Consider the following 26,266-nt stretch of genomic DNA (forward strand, 5'->3'; position numbering starts at 1 on the left):
TTTAAAATTCTGTGTTCTGAGTGATGGAGAAAGCCATGATTGACTTCCACCGCCAGGAAAATTTTGTTGTACGGTATGAAATCAGAAAGTGATTCAAGCGAAGCCAATGCAGGTAATTAAAAACACATCACATTTCCCCAAAGCGACTTGAGAAGTTTCATCCATAAATTCAAACACAGTGTTTCCAAGCAGCTGCAGTTGAATATTTGGTCCTTCCGAGTTTTGTCATATTGTCTTTTTTTTCACAGCCAGCTCTACAGGAGAAAGCCCTTCTACACGGGTCAGTGAGCTGCATAGCAAATCCTTTTTTGTTGAAGGGGTTAAGGTGCCACATACCTTGGTTTCTAAAGACAAAGTGAAACACAGGCAGTGGGTCTGAGATGTAACCTTTGAGTAGTTTCCCAGGGACTCACTCTCTACTGTACGACACACCTGGAATTGATGTGGAAAGTCAGAGTTGCCCAGTGATCACCTCTCTGTTTATGGGTTATTGGGCAGTGGCAGAGGCTGAGTCCCCATCCTTGGAGGTATTTAAAGGATGGGTAGATGAAGAAACTCAGGGATCTGGTTTAGTAGCAGACAGGTACAGTAGGACTCAATGATCTCAAAGGTCTTTTCCAACCAATTCTGATTCTTTTTTTCTCCCAGAACTGGAGTCTTCATTTACCAAATGTTCTAGCAGCCACACAGCTGTCTTGGTAGACAGGTACAATGTCTGCTGCATGCATTCCACTATCAGCAATGATCTGGTGTCTTCTGTTATTCTAGAACTCAATCAAAATTATCATAATGCCATTTTCAGACTTTTTGCTTTTTTCTTCAAATGCAAAAATTATTTTTACTTATTCCAGCCATTGCTTTTTTTCATTTAACTGCTTTTATCTTGATCCACAGGTTTTTTGTTTTATTTTCTCCCCCTGTCCTGCTGAGGAGGGAAAATGAGAGATGTGGCAGCCAGACAATTCCTTCAGCTGACACGACACAGCTCAGGGGATACCACACTGCTCCTGTTCACACCGAACCTTGACAGGATGATTCTTACCTCAGTTTCAGATAATATTGTATAAGGAAAACACACTTTAGAGGCAAGTGTTTGTCTGCAGGCAATTTGCTATTCTTCCTCGCACTGATGTGAGCTTAACACACTTACCGGTCCAGTTACATTCTGCAGGCGTTGGAAAGGATGCACGAGACATGAGGTTACCTGGGATGGGCTTATTATCTGCAGTTTTGGAGCTACTTGTAACAGTAATTCCAGTTACCATCAGTGGAGAGAAATAGACATTTTTAGGCTGTAATACATCTTATCTATCATAGGAATAGGTTTAGAAGAATCGCATCCTAAGTGACTTTTCCTTCCACAGGCCATAAAAGGAATGTAGACAAGTAGCTCTCATATAGACAACTGAGTTACCGATTACACCAGTTAGCTAAATGACTCTAACTCTGCTACCAAAGACATGTTTTAATCTGTTACAGTGAAAGCATTGCTGTTGACACATTCCTGGTTGCAGTTCTAAAGAAGCCAAAGATTGATTTATGAGGATTCATAAAACAGTGGCACCTCATTAGCAGCTGCAGCTTTCCCTTTGGCTGAAGGATTTGTATTTTTCTGTTGTGTTTTAACTGTATTTGTGTACAAAACGTTAAAATAAAACCCTTTGGAGCTATTCTACCAGGTAACTAACATCTTCAAAAATACCCTAAATGTATTTACAGGCTAGAGAGTAACAATCTGTCAAGAAATTCATGTTTCTGAAATCTTTAGTATGGCACATACATTTAGAAGATATTCTTTTTCCTTAAGGAAAAAGCAGTGGCAGTCCTGATTACATCACACTAGAAAAATTACCTCTGCAGCTTCTTGGCTGCATTAAACAAATGGAACTACTGTACGTTATGTAAACACTTGTAAAAATGTCACTGGAGACTAAAGAAGTTTTGTTAACCTCTTGAGGAAGATTCCTGTAGATATTTCTCAGCATAAAGTATTAGGGCTGGCTGAAGAATCCCAACTCTCACAACTGGCAAAGCCTGATTTCTTCCCGTGCTGGAATGAGCTGAATAAAATGAAATAGAGTTGGGAAAAAAAAAATCAATTAGGAGGCAAATATCTGCCTCTACAACAGTCTTCCATCCCTGCAAGAGCCAACCACAGAACACCAAAATCGTCTTTTGGCAAAACGTGGCACCAAGTGAGAGGCTTTGACATACCAGCAGGTTGCATCACCGAGGAGTACCTGAGCCAACCCAATACAGCATCCTTTAGTATTAACATCCTTGGATGTAACAGAGCATTTAATACAAACCAAAAAGTCAGAAATTCTTGTATCTTCAGTCCATAACCTTACATTCAGGTTATGTGTCCATGTTGTCTTCTCAAGCCCTAAAACTATTTACGATATGCTCGGCATCCTCAGGGATCACTCTCCACTTCTCACAGTTTAACTGGACACCGGGCAACGCTAACGATTCTTAATTTCTTTCAAAGTTTTGGAGATCAGGAATGAGAAGGAAAGAGATTTTATGGTGGTAATTTATAGATCCAGGTTATTATAATGAACCACTGTGCAGTGCAGACACGAGCAAAGGGTAAAAACCCTTTATGCTAGCTCTGCCAGAGGAGAAAATATAATGTAGAGCAAAATCCTCTATGGCAGTAGTGGTTTGGACTATGTAACATAGTCTTTGTACCTGTGTTTTCCTACATGTGAAGTACAGCTAATAATCCTTATCCATCTTCAGCTAATGGTGGATCTGGGTATTACTGATCCCTAAAGAATCAGGAGACTCTATTAAGCATTATCTTTCAAAAAGATTTTTATTTTAAGTCTCTTTAGCTATTCTTAGTATAATTGTTTTTAAAATTGAAGTTGCCATCTCTTTGGAATTTCATAATTTCACCCTTAAACCGAGCAACTAGACATTCAGAGCACTCCAAAGACCTCTCCATACACACTGCTCGTGCTGTCCAGGCTAATTTAAATTATGCCTTTTTCCTCTTAGGAAAACTTCTGAAATTAGAATCTTGTCAGTTGATTGGCAATTGGCATCAAGCCAGGATATAATTCTCTGGCACGCACCATTAAACCTCACAGTGAGGATTAATTAGTACTGCAAAAGCACTTTGAAAATGAAATGTGCTGTATACTAAATAATTATTATTTTTATTATTATAACATTCTAAGAAAATTAGCTAGTGACTAAGAGACAGTTTACAAGACCTCCCACTGAAAATTACATTAAGTGGCCTATTTCTGAGAGACCGTCCAAATAAAAATACCCACCTCTATATACATCGAAATCCCTTTCTTTAAGGTGTCGTAATGGATCACACTGGTAATACAAATGGGGTTGCATGTGTGATCAGTGAAGAGAAAAATTTACTAAGTACTTCACAAGGCATTGCTACAAAGGGTTTGCCTATTGTCTCCTCTAGTTGTATATAGGTATATTTAGGCAAATATAACTTGTGGATATCCATGGAAAATAAGATGCAGAATTGTTTTGATTAGTCTCTTATCTTTAATGACTAAATCAGAAACTGATTCCCAATACATTCTTTACAATATCTAGCACCACAAGTACCAAATTATCACAGATTTTATACAAAAAAACCCAGATTTTTCTTTACATAGATGAAAAGCACAGTTTTCCCTTTCTTCCAGACAATACCTCTCTCCTCAAAGGCTTAACGACTTGCATTAGATTGTCCCAAATGATCTAGACCGATTTATAACCATTTCATTATGCGGAATAGCACTTCTTTTCCTTCAATGTAACCAGAAATACTGGAATTTGACTTGGTGAATTATATATTGTAAAAGTATCATAGAGGCCACCTACTTACAGCCTGACACTCCTTCCAGGATAGGGCTGACCTCTTTTTCCAGAGGCTGCAAACCAACCATGCACGTAAAGCCCCTCGGTTAAGCACCTACAGGTAGGCAAGGTGGCCTGTGCATTCCCAGCATCCATGAAAACATACAAATGTAGGCATTTGCAAACTAAAGCTACGATATCAACCTCTCTACAAAAGCAGAAAGGTATGATTTTCTGATTCATGCTCAGCTACTGCTTTAAAGATGTCCTTCATAATTGTGGAAGCTGGAGATCAGCTTTTGTGACGGTGAAAAATGGGGTTTTGGAAGAGAATCATCAGAAGACCTTCGCCTGAACTCCTTTATTCAATCCCTTCCTTGTTTCCTTGCTCAGCAAAAGGAGATGGAGAGGCTATGCATTTGCAGACTGTAGTGTAATAAATGGCAGTGAGCCATGAATAAATCTACCCAGTGGGACACTGTGGAATCTTGCACATCATCTGCATGAAAAAAAAAATGCAGTTTTGAGGCTCTGATTCAGACTGATATTGCGCTGCCTTTTTTTCTTCTTCTTCCAGCTGTGAGGCTATGCTCAAAAAAAGCTGCTGAATGGAATTCCGGTGCATAATCTAAGCTTTAGCTCCTGCGAGGACTGGTGTTTCCTCACTAAATGGGTGTGCATAAAGAGATGTTTCGCTTGGGCTTCTGAGTTGGCTTCTGGTTTCTAACAGACAGGATGCTTTCTAAGGTATGTAGCGTGAATAGTCATTGGGTACTGGAACAGCTGCCCAGGGAGGGGGTCGAGTCACCTTCCCTGGAGGTGTTTAAGGAATGGGTGGATGAAGTGCTTAGGGACATGGTTTAGGGAGTGTTAGGAATGGTTGGACTCAATGATCCAATGGGTCCTTTCCAACCTTGTGATTCTGTGATTCTGTGATTCTGTGATTCTGTGAATTAATGGGAGAAACAATGCAGTTATTTTTAGAGACCATTAGTGAAGTCCTTGGTTAAACAGGAGGAGCCGCGTGTGCAACAGAGAAAGTCTGTGGTGGGTGATAGATGGGAAGCACATTCAGCACATTCTGTGGAAGAAAATATGGGGCGCTATCTATCAAACCTCACACAAAATACAGCTCTGGACCAATGGCACTACATGAAATTTGTTAGTGGTAATGTATGGTCACAGAGCATGGAAAAGATTAAATGGAATGTCATTTATATATTATTTACTTCAGTTTTGAGGGCTCGCAGGCAGACTGCTGCTCTTCTGAGACTCACACTCCTAGTCCTGGTTAAATCTCAGTGAAAAATGCACACAACCTCTGGCTCGTACCTTTCCTGCCCTTGAAAGCTTCCTGAGAAGTGAAAAGATTACTCATCCCTGATTTTATTTTGAGCTCAGAGAGTTTATACACACTTGCTATAGCCACAAGAGAATTTTTAGAATAGTTTGGACTAGAATAAACCTTTAGTTGGTCATTAATACATTCACTTCCTCCAACCTGTCAGTGACAAATACACCATTCCAAAAAGAAGATTCCTAAGCTTGCCTATCTCCTCCCTCCCCATTAAACTGCTTGTTACAGTTAATTTCTATCAATGCTTTACATAATATTTCGCCTACGTATTTCCTCTATGGTTTTCAAACTTTTCTTCTTCAATCTTCATTTGCTAATTGGAATAATTGATCCTCACCCTCTTCCAAGCAATCTTTCATGCATTTGTGACAGCTGTTTCTCCCCTGGTTATTTATCTCCTTTGAGGTTCAAAGAGCACAGCCAGTAGAATATCCTGACAGGGAATATGAAGTCAAACATTGTGGAAATCCTGATTAGAATCTCAGTCCTGCAAGGTGGTCCATAATTTCTACAACAGGAAAAGTGTTCTCAGCTCTCCTTCCACCTGTCTAGAAAGATTTAGAAGTGTTCTGTATCAAAGATATTTTTCTTCAACTTAGAATTTTTTTTATATCTGTTCTGCATCAAGAACGTTTTTCCCAGGTTAGGCTCAAATTTATGTATAGAAAATTTTGGGGCACCTTTCATGATCTTTCGATGAAGTCATTGAGAGCAGCCCTGCAGAGAAGGACTTGGGAGTGCTGGTTGATGAGAAGCTCAACAAGAGCCGCAATTTGTGCTCACAGCCCAGAAGGCCAACAGTGTCCTGGGCTGCATCCAAAGCAGCGCGGCCAGCAGGGCGAGGGAGGGGATTCTGCCGCTCTGTTCCTCTCTTGTGAGACCTCATCTGGAGTCCTGTATCCAGTTCTGGAATCCTCAACATAAGAAGGAGATGGAGCTGTTGAAATGGGTCCAGAGGAGGTCCAAAGATGATCAGAGGGCTGGAGCATCTCCCATAGGAGGACAGGCTGAGAGAGTTGGGGTTGTTCAGCCTGAAGAAGGGAAGGCTCCAAGGAGATATTATAGTGACCTTTCAGTACCTGAAGGGGCTACAAGAAAGCTGGGGAGGGGCTGTTTATAGAGGCTTCTGGTGAAAGGACAAGGGACAGTGGGTATAAACTGGAGAGGGGCAGATTTAGACTGGACATAAGGAGGAACTTCTTCACCATGAGAGTGGTGAGGCACTGGCCCAGGTTGCCCAGGGAAGCTGTGGCTGCCCCATCCCTGGAGGGGTTCCAGGCCAGGTTGGATGGGCCTTGGGCAGCCTGAGCCAGTGGGAGGTGTCCCTGCCCATGGCAAGGATGTTGGAACTGGATGGGCTTTGAGTCCCCTTCCAAACCAAACCATTCTATGACTCTACAATTCTATCATTCTATGATTTTACAAAACTTTTCTGTCTTTTCCCATGTCTGTTTGGCATGGATCTTCTCCCCTAATATCAGGCAGAAAAATGAGAAGCATAACATGGTAGCTGAGTTATTGAAGGTCTCTTTACAATCTTCAGAAATAAATGGAGACATTCCAGGAATGGTTTAAATGACATAACATTCAAATTCCTCTTTTTTTCCACAGACTTGGCATTTCTGCCCCTTAGTTGACCGAGACACCTAAGAGCATAGGATTTGGTGGTATCACATGATAAGGACTTTGTGTCTTTCCCTGTTTTTTTATGGCTGCTGACTCCAAGCCATTATTGTTATTACAAGACAATTTAAATCATAATGTTATAATGTAAAAAGCCATAACATGAAGATTTCTGAAAAGAAGATACCGGAAAATCATTATGAACTTAAAATATCCTCCAGAAGAGTACATACTTCCTTCAAAATTTCACAGATGTTTTCTCATTAGCCAAACATTGTGGCTTCACTAGGATTTGGTTGATCCTTTTTTTGGTGTGCAAAGCTCAGTGTAGTATTGTCCAGCCTTGAGGATCATCGCTGCGTCAGAGTAATTCTGTGAGGCTGATTGCCATTGCCTTGACCGCAGACCATCCCATACGGCGACTGCAGAATCATATTTACCCTCTCCCATTCACCCTATGCCCCTACTGAGCTTCACTGTGTAAACTTGTTTCAACTGTGGCCGCCAGTGCAAATTTCCTAAAGAATTTATGTAGCTAAATTATAAAAGATAAAAAGAAAAAATATGAATCTCTATAGCACCTTCACTTTCCTGCCTGAATTTCCCTTCATAAATGAAATAGGAGGAATTTCTGCAGAAGCTAGAAGCAGGAAATAATGTTGTGGTAAAGCAGGGCAAAGAAATAACTAATTTTAATCCTTATATATTTAAGGAATTAAAGAGCCCATCATGCACCCCAAGCTTCCCGTGCAAATCTAGCTTTTACTATTAGGTATTTTATTCCAAATGCATCCTAAATACTGACTGGAAACCTGGGCTCAATCTTTAGTGCTGGCAATAAAGACAGCTGGATTGACTTACATCACGTTAAAAAAGTGTTATTTTTCCTTTAAGTAATTTGTGATGAATTTCTCCATATTGCAACGGTACCGGGTATGTAGGGTTTAGTGCCGAGTACTGCCGTGAATAACTACCAGAGTAATTTCGTAAGATATAAATTATTACTAACCCCAGGCTACAATAATTCCTGAATTCTAAAGCTTTTTAATTTAATATGCATATTTTATGTATTTGAGGATGAAAAGCACCCTTTTTAGACTGACTCTGTTTTGATTTACACCCTTAGGACCGTGACTGAACTCACACATAGATGGAGGGAGATCATGACTGAATAATATAAATATTGTATACATGGATGAGCAGAAAATAGATTGCTTCTTTTCACATATTATGTATGCTTAGAAGTGCACAACTTCAGATATTTGATTAAAAAATACTAATTGAAAAGAGTGTAAGAGGCTGTGACCACGGCAGTTCAAGGTACCTTTAGATAAAGTGATTACGACTAAGTGCAAGTGGTACATACTTGCCTTTGTAATTTGACTGTATGTTACCATCAAAATATGCCTAAAAACAATGCCTTCCTGTCAGACTGTGATTGTATGCGACACAGATGTTGTGAAAAATGTCCCGATTACACTAGAAAATTTATCAGCGGTCATTCAGGTCACAATAAATTTATTTGGTTATGATTGGAAAGGAAAAAAAGCTCTTTGACATGAGAAAATTTCTACTCCAAGGCAATACTGGAGAAATATTTTTAAGGTACTTAGAAGTAATTTTAAAAATCTTAAAAATATGTAGGGTTTTCTTTAAGTCAACACAATAATCAATGCTTCTATAATAAATATTACTCAAGTTCTTTACACCAAAGACTGGAAAAAAATGAGATTTTTGTCAGGACAGGATGGAGCGTGTAATTTTATTTTTAAGTATCTGTTTAAAGGGCAAATTTTGTAAATTTTTTTACTACAAATTTCCTTCTCTGTAAATTAACACCTTCTGAGGTGGGCTTCGTATCTGTTTGTATGACAGTCTGCAGTGGGCACACAGCCCAGAGCCAAACAGCCAAAAACTCCCCCATCAGCACTCACAGAAGGGAGGGGGGGCAATAATGCAAAGCTTGCAAAGGTATGGACCAGCAGGAAAAACTTCCCCCAAAGCCTGAAGTACACTTGCAGAACCGTTTCATTGCTTTGCAGACTGAAGAGGAAAGAAATAATATCAGGAAAGATGCTGGAACTGAGTAAGGCAGCCCGATCTGCTCCTGCTGTAACCATCAGCACAAGTGAGAAGGTACAATGGGCGATAGTAGTGGGAGATTCTCTTCTGAGAGGTACGGAGGGCAGTTGAGTTTGATCAGCTGGTAGAGTCAGCACACCTTTCTAGAGAGTGGGTCAGGTTTGCAAATGAGTACCTCCATACATCTCAGAAGACATTGAGACCCTGGAGTGCGTCCAAAGAAGGACAACAGAGCTGGGGAAGGGGCTGGAGAACAAGGGTTGTGAGGAGCAGCTGAGAGAGCTGGGGTTGTTTAGCCTGGAGAAGAGGAGGCTGAGGGGAGACCTTATCACTCTCTACAACTGCCTGAAAGGAGGTCGGAGAGAGGTGGGTGTTGATCTCTTCTCCCAAGGGACAGGTGATAGGACGAGAGGGAATGGCCCCAAGCTGCATCAGAGGAGGTTCAGATTGGACATTAGGAAAAACTTCTTCACTGAAAGGGCTCTCAAGCACTGGCAGAGGCTGCCCAGGGTGGTGATGGAGTCCCCGTCCCAGGAGGTATTTAAAAGACGGGCAGATGAAGTGCTTAGGGATATGATTTAGTAGTGGACAGGTACAGCTGGACTTGATGATCTCAAAGGTCTTTTCCAACCTAGGGATTCAATTATTCTATCCCCAAGTGCATTACTTTACGTTGTTGAAGTTACTGGTACAAATACAGGCAGAGGACTTCTATCGCTAGATTAGCAGTTGCAGTGATCCCTTTTTCTCCTCAGCCAGCCTAAGATATTTCTTTTCCTCAGCCTTCTACACTGAGGTATTGACTTCTTCCCGCCTGCTTCTAGAGTGTTCAAGGGAAGCCACTGAGACACCACAAATCTTGTCTACAAGAAATTGTCCTGCAGCAGCTTCAAGTTGTCCACTTTTTACATCATATCCTACATCCTTATTTCCCTCTCCCCTTCCCATCAGTGGAAAACAAACCCGCAAGAAGAGCCGTGTGCTGAGACACTTCTGCCAGAACATCATCTTCAGCAAGAGCTGCACAATGAAGGACGAGCTAGAGATAAGAAAAAGCTAACAAAGGCAACCCAGGAACTCCAGAGATATATCTTAAATGTGGATTGAGGTCCAATTTCTTCCATGTTCTTCCCCAGCATCCAAGTAGAAATCTGTAAAATTCCAACACCATTTCCACTCAGCCTTCAGATGTAACAGGGATTTTGGTTTTCCACTGTGCAGTGTTGTATTTCCATAACAGATTTTCACCATGATTTATGACTTCTCCGAGAGCAATGAAAATATCTTCCCTCACAGAATGAGACATGCATGCGTTTGTCGTAAAGTGGATTAACAACTTGGTTTATAGCTACTCTTTTTAAGCTCTCCGGTCACAAATACACTATTTTGATGGTTTTCTTTCTTCTGTTTACCTATCGACTTTAATAGCTTTAGACAACATATGAAGTTGTCAGAAAGAAAAAGGGGAAAAGAGCATTATCTGTCAGGTTTTGATAAAATAAAATTGTTGATTGCGAAAGAACTTTCAATAATTTTATTCTTTATCTCAATAATGCCAATGTTCTACATCCTACTAAAATAACAATGGATGATCCAACCTAAAAAGTGGAAAAAGAAACATTCAGGGGCTTCAGTATTTAAATCTGAGTAAAAATAATTCAGAGATAAGCATGCATAAAATGTCCTCGTGTTCTGCCGTTTCTCAAATTACCACCTGTCTGGAATAAGGACCATGCCTTTGTTGTGGCTTTCACAAAGCATAATGGCAAACTGACACTGACTGAGGCCTCCAGGCATCTAATTTTATTTAAATATAAATCATGATTAAATGTATGATGGCGACGCCTTTCACTTTTTGAGTAAATAGCTGAAATGATCTCTATTCTTTACCTGACAACGGATTACAACATTTTGTTTAGTACAGCATCGTGCTACTCTATCCTTGCGTTTCTGGTGATAGGAAAAAAGTCTTTATTGTTTAAACAATACCAAATATCAGAAAGAGAACAGAATCATAGAATCATAGAATCATAGAATCATAGAATCATAGAATCATAGAATAGTTTGGGTTGGAAGGGACCTCAAAGCCCACACAGTCCCACCCCCTGCCATGGGCAGGGACACCTCCCACTGGCTCAGGCTGCCCAAGGCCCATCCAACCTGGCCTGGAACCCCTCCAGGGATGGGGCAGCCACAGCTTCCCTGGGCAACCTGTTCCGGTGGTCACTGTGGTCCATGGCAAGCCTAGGATTAGAATTAGAAACACCTGGATCTTGTCACTAAATGCTTTAATAAGGTGAAAAGCACAAATGCAGTGTTCTCCTTAGTGTCGTACCGTTCTTTACTAGGGAGCAAACAAGAGCTGCGTGAATAGCTAGATAGAGCCCTTCACTTGAAGACAGCCCAAGCAGCAGACTCAGCTAATACAAAGGACAATCACTACAAGGGTCAACAAGAACCTAGAGAAGCTCACTGTAGGTTGAGGATCTGCCCACAACACAATCGGTACAAGAAGGTCATACTGCATTATACCATAACATTGTATGAGAGAAAAATACCTCCTGCAAGCACTAGAGGCTGGTCTTCCTAAGCCCTGGTCGCAGTGCAGCTGTGTCTCTTGGTCAACTTGTTTTTCAACGGAAGTACACAAAATCTGAGGCATGGACTTAATATACAACAAAGAATCTACGTTAGAGACAAACTTTGATGAACGAGTGGGTTTGTTGGCACCTAACAAAAGAATAAAGTCCACTTGAAGCTTTTCCTGGTGTGGGAGGCCACCAAAACATGTAGGAATTCAGTCTTCAAACCATACCATCCAATTTGCTTGAAATTAGCCATTAAGTGAGCAAAGGCAGAGTAACAGATATGAAGACAGTACATCCATATATACCTTGTTTCCATAGAAAATGAGGCTAACAAGGATAACAATCCTTAGGAATTTGCTTTTTTAAATAAATAATTGCATTTCCCTGGTGCAAGTATTATTTTTAATAATATTAAAATTATTAATTTTTTTTTAGCTATTCGCAGCATTTTTCGAAAGAGAATAGCAAAAATCTGAGCTGCTGTGCAACAGATAAAAAGATATTTCAAATGTTTTGCAGTATATTGATTTTGCCTTTGAAACTGAGAAATACAGTCTACGAGGATCTGTCTGTTAATTTGTATTTGGAAATAAGAAAAATGTCTCATGATTCCCTCTCCGTAAAAACTAAAGTATAACCACAAATTTCTGAGTTGCAGTGTTTTATATCCTGAATTCTTCTAACAGCTGTCTTCTTAGGAAAGTCTCCTAACAAAGGCTAACCTACAGATTTAATAGGGTAGTAAACTTTACAGGGCAAAACCATTAAAAAAATTACAAGACACTATAATTTGATATTATTTCTCTATAACACTGTTAAGCACATAGCATCTATCTTGGCAGCCTGGCTAACAATCCCCATTCATTTCATAATGCATAATGAAACAAAACATGTGAAAAGCAGTCTAATTAAAAAGCTGATGCCCTTTATAAGCTGGCTGAGTTCTTAGTTTCCAGTAGTGACTGGAAATTCATTCCCATAAATTCCCAGAATTAAAAGGAAAGCAAACAGTCATGTAAATTACCTAAAAGGTCATAGAATCATAGAATAGTTTGGGTTGGAAGGGACCTTAAAGTCCATCCAGTTCCACCCCCTGCCATGGGCAGGGACACCTCCCACTGGCTCAGGCTGCCCAAGGCCCATCCAACCTGGCCTGGAACCCCTCCAGGGATGGGGCAGCCACAGCTTCCCTGGGCAACCTGGGCCAGGGCCTCACCACTCTCAACATGATGAAATTCCTCCTTATGTCCAGTCTAAATCTGCCCCTCTCCAGTTTATCCCCATTGCCAGTAGTCCTATCAGTACAAGCCTTTGTAAACAATCCCTCCTCAGGTTTCTTTTACCCCCTTCAGGTACTTGAAGGTTGCAGAACAGTAGTTCTTCAGCTCAGTGGAGCATCTGCACTTCTTCAGGCTGGTTCCATGAAGTAGTGGGCTCATGCTCTGTATTTGCTTAGCAGACACTATTTATAGGGCAAATCCATGTCCCATTAGCATGTGAGGGGTGGCCTTGCTGTGAAAGTTCTCAAATTGGGCATGCGTAGCAGATCCTTCAAGGAGGTTCTTGAATTGAGGTTAGTGGCTCAGGGTCATTGGCAGTTCAACAGCAGTTTTGACTGCTGCAAAGTTTCATAACATTAGAATTAGACCTTGGGAAGTAATAGAATATGCATAAGAGTTCTGGGAAAATTTATACACATGCATATAAGTGGGAAATATATTCTGTGCCAGCCTTTGTCTCGTGGCACACGATTGATGGGGATCACTCCCTTGTGTTGCCCAGTCCTGATAAAGATGTTTGCTTTCTAAAACTCCAAAATGAATCTTAGAGCATTTTAGTTGCCAGTATTTCGGTGTCAGTATGGATTGCCCGTTATTCTTTACAGTTTTGCTGTGTGATGGGAGAGTTTTTCCCATCAAAACATGATTTCCTTTAGAGTCTGTATTTATCATAGTCCTACTGCTAAACATCATATGACAAAAGGAGGGGGTGTTAATTCCAGCAAAAGGGTTAAAGGACAACTCATTAAAATGGCCCAACATGTCTTCTTCACTTGTATAGAATCACAGAATCACAGAATATTTCAAGTTGGAAGGGACTGGTATGGATCATTCAGGCCAGCTGCCTGCCTCTTGCAGGGAACTAAAGCATGTGACTTAAGAACATCATCCAGGTGCTCAACCCTGACAGGGTTAGTGCCGTGACCAAATCCCTGGGAAGCCTGTTCCAGCAACCAGCCACCCTCTCAGTGAAGAACTTTTTGCTAATGTGCAATCTGAACTTCTTCTGATGCAGCTTCATTCCATTTCCTCATGTCCTGTTGCTGGTCACCAGAGGAAGGAGGTCAGCCCCTCTGCTACTCCCCATGAGGAAGCTGTAGACTGTGGTGAGACCATCTCTCAGCTTCTCTTCTCTAAGCTGAACAAATCAGCTGACCTCAGCCGCTCCTCCTAAATCTCACCCTTGAGACTTTTCACCATCTTGGTCCCTCTCCTCTGGCACCCTTTTAATAGTTCGATGTCATTCTTGTATTGAGACATCCAAAACTGCACACATTACTCAAGGTAGGACCTCAGCAGTGCACTGTTGGGTGGGACAGTCACCTCCTTTGACAGGCTGGCCATGCTGTGCTTGACTCATCTCAGGACACAGTTGGCCCTTTTGGCTGCCAGGACACACTGTTGTCTCAGATCCAACTCGCCTTCATCAATCCAAACCCCCAGATGTCTTTCTGCTGTTCTCCAGCCCCCTAATTTGTATGTATAACCAGGATAAACCTGTCCCAGCTGGAGAACCTGGCACTTGTTCCTTTTAAATTTCATACAACTAGTGATTACTCAGCTCTCTTGCATATATTCTGAACTGTATTCTGGAACACAAGGATCCAGAATCTGAGGCAAATAGACGGGTGAGGACTTCACTGGAAAACGGTAATCACAAAAGAGAGCAAGACCCCTGTGATCTCTCAGTTTTATACCAACTATGACAAATATGGGGTGGGATATTCTGTTGGTCAGTTTGGAGACACCTGTCCTGTCCACCCCTCCCTGCAGGTACAGCCTTTCTCTGTCTGATTTACGGCACTCCACCAGCTCAAGGCTGGCCTTGGTTACTATAGGAATAAGTACAAGCATTGACCTTTCTGCATCCCAGTGTCCCATGTTATCACTTCTAGAGAGGAAGCATCTGAAAAACGTGCCGTTAACTTCCCAAAAATGAAGTTACTTAGATGAGACTTAAGTGAAGTTAGAAAACTGATTCTACTTTAGGTCAAACCACAACAACCTATCAGATCACAGGTATGAGAAAAGGAGAAATATCTGGGCTCTGGGACTGGATGGGATTTAATGGGCATGGCTGTTGGGAGCAGATACCCAGATGCCTGTGCAATTTTAAGACTAGAAGCGTTGGTAGCTAGAAGCTGGAAGGTCCTGAGGAGTTAAACTTGTAATTCTGAACCGATGTGACTACAGTGCCACAATGATTTGCTTAGAGTCAGTTGTGAAGCTGGTGAGGGGCTGGAGAACAAGCCTTACGAGGAGCAGCTGAGAGAGCTGGGGTTGTTTAGCCTGGAGAAGAGGAGGCTGAGGGGAGACCTTATTGCTCTCTACAACTGCCTGAAAGGAGGTTGTGGAGAGGAGGGAGCTGGGCTCTTCTCCCAAGTGACTGAGGACAGGACAAGAGGGAATGGCCTGAAGCTCCGCCAGGGGAGGTTCAGGTTGGATATCAGAAAAAAATTCTTCACAGAAAGAGTCATTGGGCAGTGGCAGAGGCTGCCCAGGGAGGGTGTGGAGTCATCTTCCCTGGAGGTGTTTAAGGAACGGGTGGATGAAGTGCTTAGGGACATGGTTTAGGGAGTGTTAGGAATGGTTGGACTCGATGATCCGGTGGGTCCTTCCCAATCTGGTGATTCTATGATTCTATGAAGCGGGTAACTGACCTAAAGTCTTTCAAGACTGAAGTTAATGCCCCTGCTATCAGATTATTCCCTCTCTCCAAGCATTTACTGCGTGTAGCATTGTTAAACAGCCTTTGCTGTAAAGGCATGACTGCTCACTTCCTCTGAAAACGGTAACTCCTTTCAAAAAAATCATACTGCATACAAGACATGTGGGATATGAGAGAGCTGTGATTCTTCTAAATACGCATTTCTATTATACCTCGACAGACCATCTGTTAAGCCAGGTGCAACCTTCCACTGCTGTTTCTCACATGACAAATCACATGGCCATATAGATTATAAATGAACTGGTATTTTTAACTCACTCCACAGGCAAGACTCATGCACACAAAGTTCCCTTCACGGCTTTGCAAATTATGCAGATACCAGGTATTTTTATATATAAGAAGCACAAAATATTTTTCATATAAATAGCTTCCTAGTTAGTCATTCAGATAACATTAATTTGAGGAGAGGAACAGCACATCTGGTGCTTGAAACTAAAAGAAGGATTATTTGAAGCCTTTGAACTAGAAAGGAAACATTCCAGTCTATTTCTATGTCTACATCAGAACCTGAGTAATATTTGCCTCTTTCATGGCAGAAAGCTGAATATTTGTAATATTTCAACACTGAATTTTCCTATCAATTTTCAATGCTAGTATTTCTTGTTCTTTGAAAGACGTTTGGCATCGATGACCCAGAGGGCTGAATCCACCCCTACAGGTATAAGCAAAGCAGCAGGGTTTCAGGCTCATTCGTACTACTACAGAAATTCATCGGAGTTCAAGTTAAGAGAAAAGCCGTTTCTCAGAGGTTCACCCGAATACTGGCAGTAAATTGGTTACCCTCACACTAAACTTTGCCAGAAAAGCAGAACTTTGTTCAAGATGCTGACAGATTTGGTAGCTGTTGGGGTTTTGTCTTTTTTTCTTCAGCAGCACTTTTGTCAGTCCTGATCTATACTGTTTGTTTTGTCTGTGACTGAGCTGGAGATCTTGTTATAAGTATGCAATGACATATCTGTCCCTAATCGCCACCTGACAGGGTTATCAGTCACAAAGTAGCCCATATTTGAACTAAGTTAAAATGAAATACACATCACTGAGCAGGACCTCGTGTACATTCCACTTCAGCGGTTTCATTATTCTTGAGATTAATTGACCAGTTCTTGAAGTCAGTGTAATAAATGAAAATATCTCATTTCCCTCTTTTTTCAGTAGCTTCTCTTTAATTTAACTAGGTCATTGGTGACTTATATGCTTATTTTGTCCCTTCACTATTTAATATTATTAGAACATGACCATCTTGGTGTCTCTAAGGAATACATTAATTTATCATATGCACTGCAACAAGCGTTTTCTGTCCCTACTTTTTGCTAATAAGTCTCTGAGTTAATATGAAGTCGCCATCCAATATGTTTTGTGACAATGGCAAACTATCAAAAGAGAAACTTCCTCATTGAATTTTGCGAGGATAAAGAAGACAATTATCTCTAATCTAGTCTGTCAAGTTTCTGCTTAGAAATGCCTCCAAAATCTGAGGACTGATCGTTACCTATTAATGCCTTAAATCAGCTGGGCACATCTCTTTTAATTTGCGGTCTTTACAATGCATTAGTCTTTCAAAAGGAAACTGCAGGTTCAGTTCTAACCCATTCTTAACTGCAATAATAACCACAAAACAGTATTTCAAACAGAATGAATATAATGGAAAAAGATGAGACTGTATAAAAAACCTTTGCCTTAACTACAGTCAAAGGATTCAGATTAAAAATGATAAACACAAAGTACAGCAGTAAGGACCCTCAGAAAAACTCATGTTTCTCAAACACAGAAAGAGGATTTTTTCATATTCTACTCTAAAGGAAGACCTAGTAGTTGAAGCACTGAAATACAGCTCTGGGAATGAAGAAAACTCACTATAGTTGGGGTCAGTATCTTTCTCTGCTTGAGTACATGCACATGAAATAATTTCCTATGATACAGAATGCAAAACAAAATGCAAAGTAATTACTTTCTATTATCAACTTGCTCTTTGAATTAAATCATGAACATAAGGGGAGAGGTTTCATGTCTTAAACTAAACTTATCTGACAGGAGGTGTCCACAGAAAGTAGTGAGTTCGACATTTATTCACTTGAAAGTTCATGCTAGAGTTAGTCTTAGACACATTGTGACTAAAAATACAATTTTTTGAAGGCTAATGAGGCAAAAACCTGAAACACCCTCTAAAAACCTGGAATACCCTGTAGTTAACCAGATTAGTAAGATTCAGTAAGATCACATAGACAAGTCAGACTAATTTTATTCTTGGAAATACTCTTCTTTCATCTTTCTCCCAACTGATCAATCACAGCATCAACAGCTGGATTAGGACCATTCTTAATTAAAAATATAAAGAAAAAGAAAGACATCCCTAAAAACCTGGGAAAATAAATACGATCCCCAAGTTTCTGAATGATCCCATCCATAGAAACTGCTAGAATTCATGAAAACAGAAAATTGTTGGTAATTTAACCAGTATTCAAACAGCCAAAAAATCAGGAAGATGCTGCAATAAAGAACCAACCATCCTGCTTTACTGCATTACGAGCAGCAGTCCATCTTACTTCCTTCACAGGCAACAGTATCTTAATAGCAACACCTTGCTAGATGAGTTCATAGGATCATAGAATCATGGAATAGTTTGGGTTGGAAGGGACCTTAAAAATCACTTAGATCCAACCCCCTGCCATGGGCAGGGACACCTCCCACTGGCTCAGGCTGCCCAAAGCCCATCCAACCTGGCCTGGAACCCCTCCAGGGATGGGGCAGCCACAGCTTCCCTGGGCAACCTGGGCCAGGGCCTCACCACCCTCATGGTGAAGAAATTCCTCCTTATGTTCAGTCTAAATCCGCCCCTCTCCAGTTTATACTCATTGCCCCTCATTCTATCACCACAAGCCTTTGTAAACAGCCCCTCTTCGGCTTTCCTGTAGCCCCCTTAGGTAGTGGAAGGTCGCTCTAAGGTCACATCAGAGCCTTCTCTTCTCCAGGCTGAACAATCCCAACTCTCTCAGCCTGTCCTCACATGAGATGTGCTCCAGCCCTCTGAGAAATGCTTTGAAATATGGGATAGAACCCCCTTCTGAAACTCAGCATCAAAGTCCACCAGTCAGAGAAATTCCAAATCCCATTTTTATTATTACAAGTTGCTTTAACAGGTTATTTATTTTGGAAATGAATATTTTTGTGAACGGTTTTTACTCAGGTGCTGACACTCACTGCATGGGGGTAAAAAACGACTGTGTGGACCAGAGAGATTTTCTGCCATGCACTTCAGTCTTTGTGACAATCTACACTATAATAAATTTTTTGAGAAATTCCTCATGAGATGCCAGCCACACATGCCAAGGACTAACTTCTTTTTGTATTTGTGTGTGATTTGCGGCTCATATTTGCATGATTTTGCACTTAATCTATAGTGGAGGCTGTCAAATGGAAGCTGTAACTCAGAATTACCACTCTGAAGAGCGAAGATTCATTAAAAATGCTGAGAAATCAATTTAAGGTGTCTCTCATGGAAGTTAAAGTTTACCTCTCAAAATGAGCTCCAGCAAAACATAATTTTGTATTTTTAATAAGTGTCTTTTGACATACACCTTCGTAGCTGTTTGGTCTGGTTATTCTCAAGTATCTACTGCTTGTATGGCAAATAGAAGTCTCCCTTGTCTTAAAAATCTGGGGGATTCTAAGTATTAGAGTACTTCAAATTCCTCAGGCCTACAAAAGACATAAAAGGCTGTCTGTACTTCAAGAGGTGACGTGGAATAAACGTTTTCCATTCTAAAACTCCATTTTCCTATGGAGAGACAGGCATCTCATACAGTCAGTGGAACTGAGTGCTTTAAGAGCATCCTGGCCATTACCATCACCTTTTATATAATGGCTACAGCACTTGGTGTCCTCTACTTGCAGCATTCCGACTCAGTCTTCCCTTTGTGCACAGTTTCTAAACCATAAATCAAGAAAGGAGGTCTAGATGTGCGCTCGCAGCCCAGAAACCAACTGTATGTGGAGCTGCATCCAAAGCAGCGTGGCCAGCAGGGCGAAGGAGGGGATTCTGACCCTCTATTTCTCTCTTGTGGGACCTCATTTAGAGTATTGTGTCCAGTTCTGGAATCTTCAACATAAGAAGGAGATGGAGCTCTTGGAACGGGTCCAGAGGAGGCTACGAAGATGATCAGAGGGCTGGAGCACCTTCCATCCGAGGACAGGCTGAGAGAGTTGAGTTTGTTCAGCCTGGAGAAGAGAAGGCTCTGAGGAGACCTTAGAGCAACTTCCAGTACCTGAAAGGAGCTACAAGAAAGCTGGGGAGGAACTGTTTACAAAGGGTTGTGGTGATAGGACGAGTGGCAATGGGTGTAAACTGGAGAAGGACAGAGTTAAGAAGACATAAGGAAGAATTTCTTCACTATGAGGGTGAGGTGTCCCTGCCCATGGCAGGGAGGGTGGGACTGAATGGGCTTTAAGGTCCCTTCCAACCCAAACTATTCTAAGACTTCATGATTCTATGATTCTATGAGTAAGAAAGACTTTAACTCCTCTGGTGCACTGGGAATGTTATCATAGATATTTGTGACACTGTCATTAGAAACTAAAATGATAACATCCCAGAAACACCATAAGATAAAAAAGCATAATTTAAAACAATAAACACTAAATTACAATAACTGAAATGTTAATTATCAGCAGTGATGAAACTGCACTAAATTATGTGATTAAATTGTATTAATTAATTTCATTACATTTATGAAAGTAAATTATTGTAAAATAATTATCTATGTCTTTAAAGAGCTGTTCTCTGTTAGTGTGTAGAAAGAAGTACAGCAAGAGTGAATACAAGGGAGAAAATGCATATTTTTCTGTTTAGGGAGCTAATCCTGAACAGAGGAGGCCTCGATTCCAGCCACTACTTCCAAGATCATTTCTGGTTTTAACATACAAAAAAATTATTAGAAGAACAGACCTACACATCTCAACTTAACCATTGCATCCTTCAAAATTCTGTGCTAATATTATCAGTTTTATTCATGATATTATCACCAAACATCAATGAGGCTGTGGTGCCAGGCTCTGGCTGTGGAAAGCCTTCTCGTTTCCCGTAGCAACACTGACATCACAAGCATCCATTTTCTACAGCTGGAATGGCCATTTTGACATAAAGGGCTGAGAAGTTCACAAATGGATCAGTATGTTCTCAAAAACATTAATTCTAGGGCTGAAAACCCAGGAATCCATCTTGCCCCTTGGAATATAAAAATCAAGACAAAAAATAATACACAAATATTAAATACAGGCCTGCTAATGACACAGTTCTCCTTCAAGGTCTGTGCACAAATATTCAAGCGGACAATCAAGGCCTTTGTCACAATCATGCAGGAATGCTGCCAATTTTTTTCCAAATCTTCAGTCTCACGCAGATTAGTTCTCAATCGGAATAGGAGTAGTCCTACGTTAAATATTTGTGAGTCAAGAAAGAAAAGCTTCGGGTTCATGAATACAGCATTTTACAAAAATACAGCTGAAAACTGCAGCTTAGCATTACAGAAAATGTGGGTAAGAAAGGTTCTGTTTTCTTATGTATGAAACAACAGATATACTAATAGATATAATAATGTAATATAATAGATAGAGAATTCTGTCTTCTGCTGATATGAACACCGGATGCAAACCTATTTGTGAAAAAAATTAGTAATGAACCTCAGCAGCAAGTGTATTTTTTATCAGTTTTAAGAGCTTATTCCAACCTCAGTGGTTTACATTCTCTTGAACATAGACCAGGACTGATATTTTTTGGAACGGGTCCAGAGGAGGCTGCAAGGATGGTCCAAGCGCTGGAGCATCTCGCATACGAGGACAGGCTGGGAGAGTTGGGGTTGTTCAGCCTGGAGAAGAGAAGGCTCTGATGTGACCTTAGAGCGACCTTCCAGTACCTGAAAGGGGATACAAGAAAGCTGGAGAGGGGCTGTTTACAAAGGCACAGAGTGATAGGATGAGGGGCAATGGGTATAAACTGGGAAAGGATAGATTTAGACTGGACTTTAGGAAGAATATCTTCACGATGAGGATGGTGAGGTCCTGAAACAGGATTCCCAGGGAAGCTGTGGCTGCCCCATCCCTGGAGGTGTTCAAGGCCAGGTTGGATGGGCCTTGGGCAGCCTGAGCCAGTGGGAGGTGTCCCTGCCCAGGGCAGGGGATGGGACTGGATAATCTCTAAGGTCCCTTCCAACCCATGTGATTCTATGATTCTATGATTCTATGATTCTATGATTCTATGATCTTTAATTTTAAAAGGTGGAATTCTTGTATTTTCCATGACATTACACCTTATTTAGTATTCTTCCAATTTCCTTTCATATAGTCTGAATTTACATGCATTGAATTCTTTCTGAAAGGGCTCTCTGTTATCATAAAGGTCATCCAAGCACGACAAAGGATGAGTGTGTCATCCTGGTTGGATATGTGAATGCTATGGCTTTATTCTACGTAATTTCATCATCAAACTTACTCATCTCATGAGACCATAATTTTCCTTCAAGTGCAATTATATTTCACAGTATGCCTGCTGATTAGGCAGAAACAGAAATAATTCATCAGAAAATTACAAAAAGAATTAATCATCACTAGCATGTTAAGTAAAAATTACGCCATTCAGCAGCCACTAAATAATTTAATCTCTTCATTTCCAAAGGTATCCACCAAAGCTTAATAGGAAGCATGTACATATGTGCCAATAAAGGATAAAGATCATATAACCACAAGTTCAGGGTTTACATTTTTAATTGTGCAAGAAAGATGGATAATTTATTGCTTGCTTCTTTACAAAGCACTATTTTAAGAGATGATGTAGAAGATAGCCCCCTTGTAGTATAAATACGTATTTTATTGCAAATTGCATAAGGCTGCAACATTAAAATCCTAAAATGAAAAATATAAAAGACAGTATTAAAACACAGATGACTATTTTTACATCCTGTGTGACAGTTCCACAGAATACCGAAGTCCCAAACAATTCTGTAGAAAATGGAAGCCTGATCTTCCAAGTGTACACACAGATGCACGTTTATTAGTTGTTATTAGGCTACTCAATGTGTTATATTACACATGCACAGAAGTATTTGCAGGATTCAAGCCTAAAGCTCTGCTTCTCCCTGTTATTACATCACTTAGATGCAGAAATGGTTTCAGTCATGGCAATAGATTTATAAATTACCAACAGTAACTGAAAGACCCTATTAAAGAGAACAAATGAAAACCTATTGTTACAAGACACTGAAGAGTTCATTTAGATTGCAAACTAAAAGTCAGATTCTTAATAGTTTGCCTTTCAGAGCAATATTCATTTCAGCATATGTAAATTGAGATGTCTTCAGGCGTCCTAAGGTTCACCACAGTTTTGACAGGTTGAGAGAGTTGGGGTGGTTCAGCCTGGAGAAGAGAAGGCTCTGAGGAGACCATATAGTGACCTTCCAGTATCTGAGGGGGCTTCCCAGGTTTCCCAGGGAAGCTGTGGCTGCCCCATCCCTGGAGGTGTTCCAGGCCAGGTTGGATGGGCCTTGGGCAGCCTGAGCCAGTGGGAGGTGTCCCTGCCCATGGCAGGAGGGTTGGAACTGGATGATCTTTAAGGTCCCTTCCAACCCAAACTATTCTATGATTCTATGGTCATATAGCAAATGTGTATAATACCCAGTTTTGAAAGACTTGGTGCTCCACAGCCAAATTCCTTCTTGATTTTACCCTTTAGAAATTGAAGACGAGTAACACTGTTGCCTAAACTGCACCTTCTGAAAGTTAACCTAAGCTATTTGGCCCACCTCCTTCTAGACACAAAGAAGAGAGGTGGGAATTTCTCACATCCCACGAGAGATTTTATTTTTTACCTGTTCCTTAGGTGCTCACCACAGAAATATTTTTTCTGCTGTGGAAATGACAGAAATATCATCTAAATCTGAACTTTTTACTAGTGATTTTCATGTCTGCAAATGAAAAAAAAAATAACGCATGTGAAGCACAGTAACATTGGAAAAGCAACACAGGGTCTGAGTCTGACCTCATTAACAAATTCTATAGGTAAAGTCTATATTCTGAGAAACATTTAAACTTCATTCTTCTCCATGCAGCACACTTCATAGCTAAGTTACACCATAACAAAGATATATTCCTGTTATTAACCTGCTGGATAATATCCAGAAAGCAACAAGAAAAGTAGAAATGCAGCAAATTTCAGGCATGCCAACAGCAAGGAAGGAGAAAAAAAGAAAAGGAAGAATACAATTCATTTCCCTTCAAGGTTTTTTTTTCCTGCACCGTGAAAGTGGCTATCAAACTAGACAGGATTTAAATAACATCAGGTCTAATTCAAAATCCCAAAACTCCAAAAAGTCAATCAAAATGTCAATGTAATCAGTTCTTTCACGAGCTTCACCGATCACAAAACTATTTTTTCAATACCTGTTTCATCCAAGTACCTACCTGATTTACTGAAATAATCAGCAGCAATTAGGAATATAACCTATATTATATCCGAAAAGGCATTAAAAAAAATCACATTTTTCACTGTGATGAGGTACCTTTGCCAGTTTATAAAATCATGTGACAGCGTGAACCTATTTTTTATACCAACAGAAGCTCTAGTGTAACTAATTGAAATCAGCAAAATGCCCTTAATTACCCTTACTTGCTTCATTTGTGAAATCAGTATAAAATGTATCTAAAAAAGACCCCGTACTCTTTGACAAGTATAAGCCTTGCTGCAGTCAGAGGTGCATCTAATACAGGTATTGACAAAGTGATACAGCATCAAAAACTTTCTAGAACAGATCACACACATTTGTTCAGAGCTGTTAATATTAAAATCCCCAGAACTTTGTTCTTTGAAGTACCCACCTGATAATTGTGATTTTAAACTGAGTCAAGATTGGATACAGTTTGAAAAATACTCATCTGCAAATGCAAAGGGAAAAAAAAAAGACAGCATTGCTGACCTGTCCACACCTACTGTTATTGTACAAAGACTAACCAGTAGGAGCATTCATATACAAAATTCCCAGTGTATTTATTGGGTTGATTATGAACAGATTTTAATAACTTCTGCTTCATATATCAGTGCAAACATCACAAAACTACTTTTATAGAATCATAGAATAGTTCAGGTTGGAATGGAGCTTAAAGCCCATCCAGTTCCACCCCCTGCCCTGGGCAGGGACACCTCCCACTGGCTCAGGCTGCCCAAGGCCCATCCAACCTGGCCTGGAACCCCTCCAGGGATGGGCAGCCACAGCTTCCCTGGGCAACCTGGGCCAGGGCCTCACCACCCTCATCGTGAAGAAATTCTTCCTTATGTCCAGTCTAAATCTGCCCCTCTCCACTTTATACCCATTCCTCCAGATCCCATCCCACAAGCCTTTAAGAATAGTTCCTCCCCAGCTTCCCTGTAGCCCCTTCAGATACTGGAAGGTCACTATAAGGTCTCCTCGGAGCCTTCTCTTCTCCAGGCTGAACAACCCCAACTCTCTCAACCTGTCCTCACATGGAAGGTGCTTCAGCCCTCGCATCATCCTTGTAGCCTCCTCTGGACCCATTCCAACAGCTCCATCTCCTTCTTCTGTTGAGGATTCCAGAACTGGACCCAATAATCTGGATGAGATCTCACAGGAGAGGAACAGAGGGGCAGAATCCCCTCCCTCCCTGCTGGCCACGCTGCTTTGGGTGCAGCCCAGGACACGGTTGGTTTCTGGGCTGTGAGCACACATTGGCGGCTCATGTCAAGCATCTTATTCTCTTTATACCAGAACTGAATTTGACTACATTGCATTGCCGGTACTACACATTTCTGTAAGAAAGGAAGTATAAACTGAAGAAGTAGAATCCAAAACACTTCTCTTTTTCCCATATCATGTAATCAGTCCTCAAGTTATACCACCCATTGTGTTACTTCCTTATATGAAAATAATTAAAATTAGAGTGTTACACCTTAGACTAATTGCATTAATATGTAACAGCCTGAACCAGAGTCTCGAGCTATGTCTACACTCCAAGAAGGGCAAGAAGGAGGACTCAAGGTAATACAGGCTGTTCAGCCTAAGTCGCTGTGACGGGTACACAGCAAATCTTCCTAGAAGCTATTTCAAAAGACATGACAGACAAAAAGATGACTACAAACAAGCACACATGGGTTTATGAAGCGTAAATCGCAGCTGACCAATCCGATTGCCTTCTACAATGAGATGACTGGATTTGTGGACAAGGGGAGAGGACTATCTGTTTCGTTTCATTTTAGCAAGGTATTTGGTACCAACCTCCCTCAGCATTCTTGCAGCCAAATTGGGGAGATGCATACTGAGTAACTGTGTATTATGGCTTGAAAAAACTCATCTGGACCATCACATTTATCAGTCATCTCTGTGAACTCCAACTGCCTGCTCGAATCTAGAAACAACCCTTGGGTCAATGCTATTTAATGTTTTTACGAACCTTAACAGGACAGAGAGCACTCTCAGAAAGTTTGCAGACAGTATCTAATAAGGGGGAAGCGAGCGATGTGCCAGCGTGCGTGACTCGGAGAAATCTTGACAGACTAGAGAAACACCTGACAGGAACCTCAGGACCTCCCAATGTTAAAAAAAGAAATGCGAAGACCTGCACCTGTGATGGAATAACCCCACACAACCATACAGGCTGCAGATCTGTCGCCTGGGAAGGAGCCTCGCAAGAAAAAAACACCCGGTAATCCCGGTGAACAAGAAACTGAACACCAATCATCAGTGTGCACCGGCAGCAAAGGCAGCCAACAGCACTCAGCTCTGCATCA

This window comes from Cuculus canorus, chromosome 3 (assembly GCF_017976375.1).
Source record: "Cuculus canorus isolate bCucCan1 chromosome 3, bCucCan1.pri, whole genome shotgun sequence".
NCBI lineage: Eukaryota > Metazoa > Chordata > Aves > Cuculiformes > Cuculidae > Cuculus > Cuculus canorus.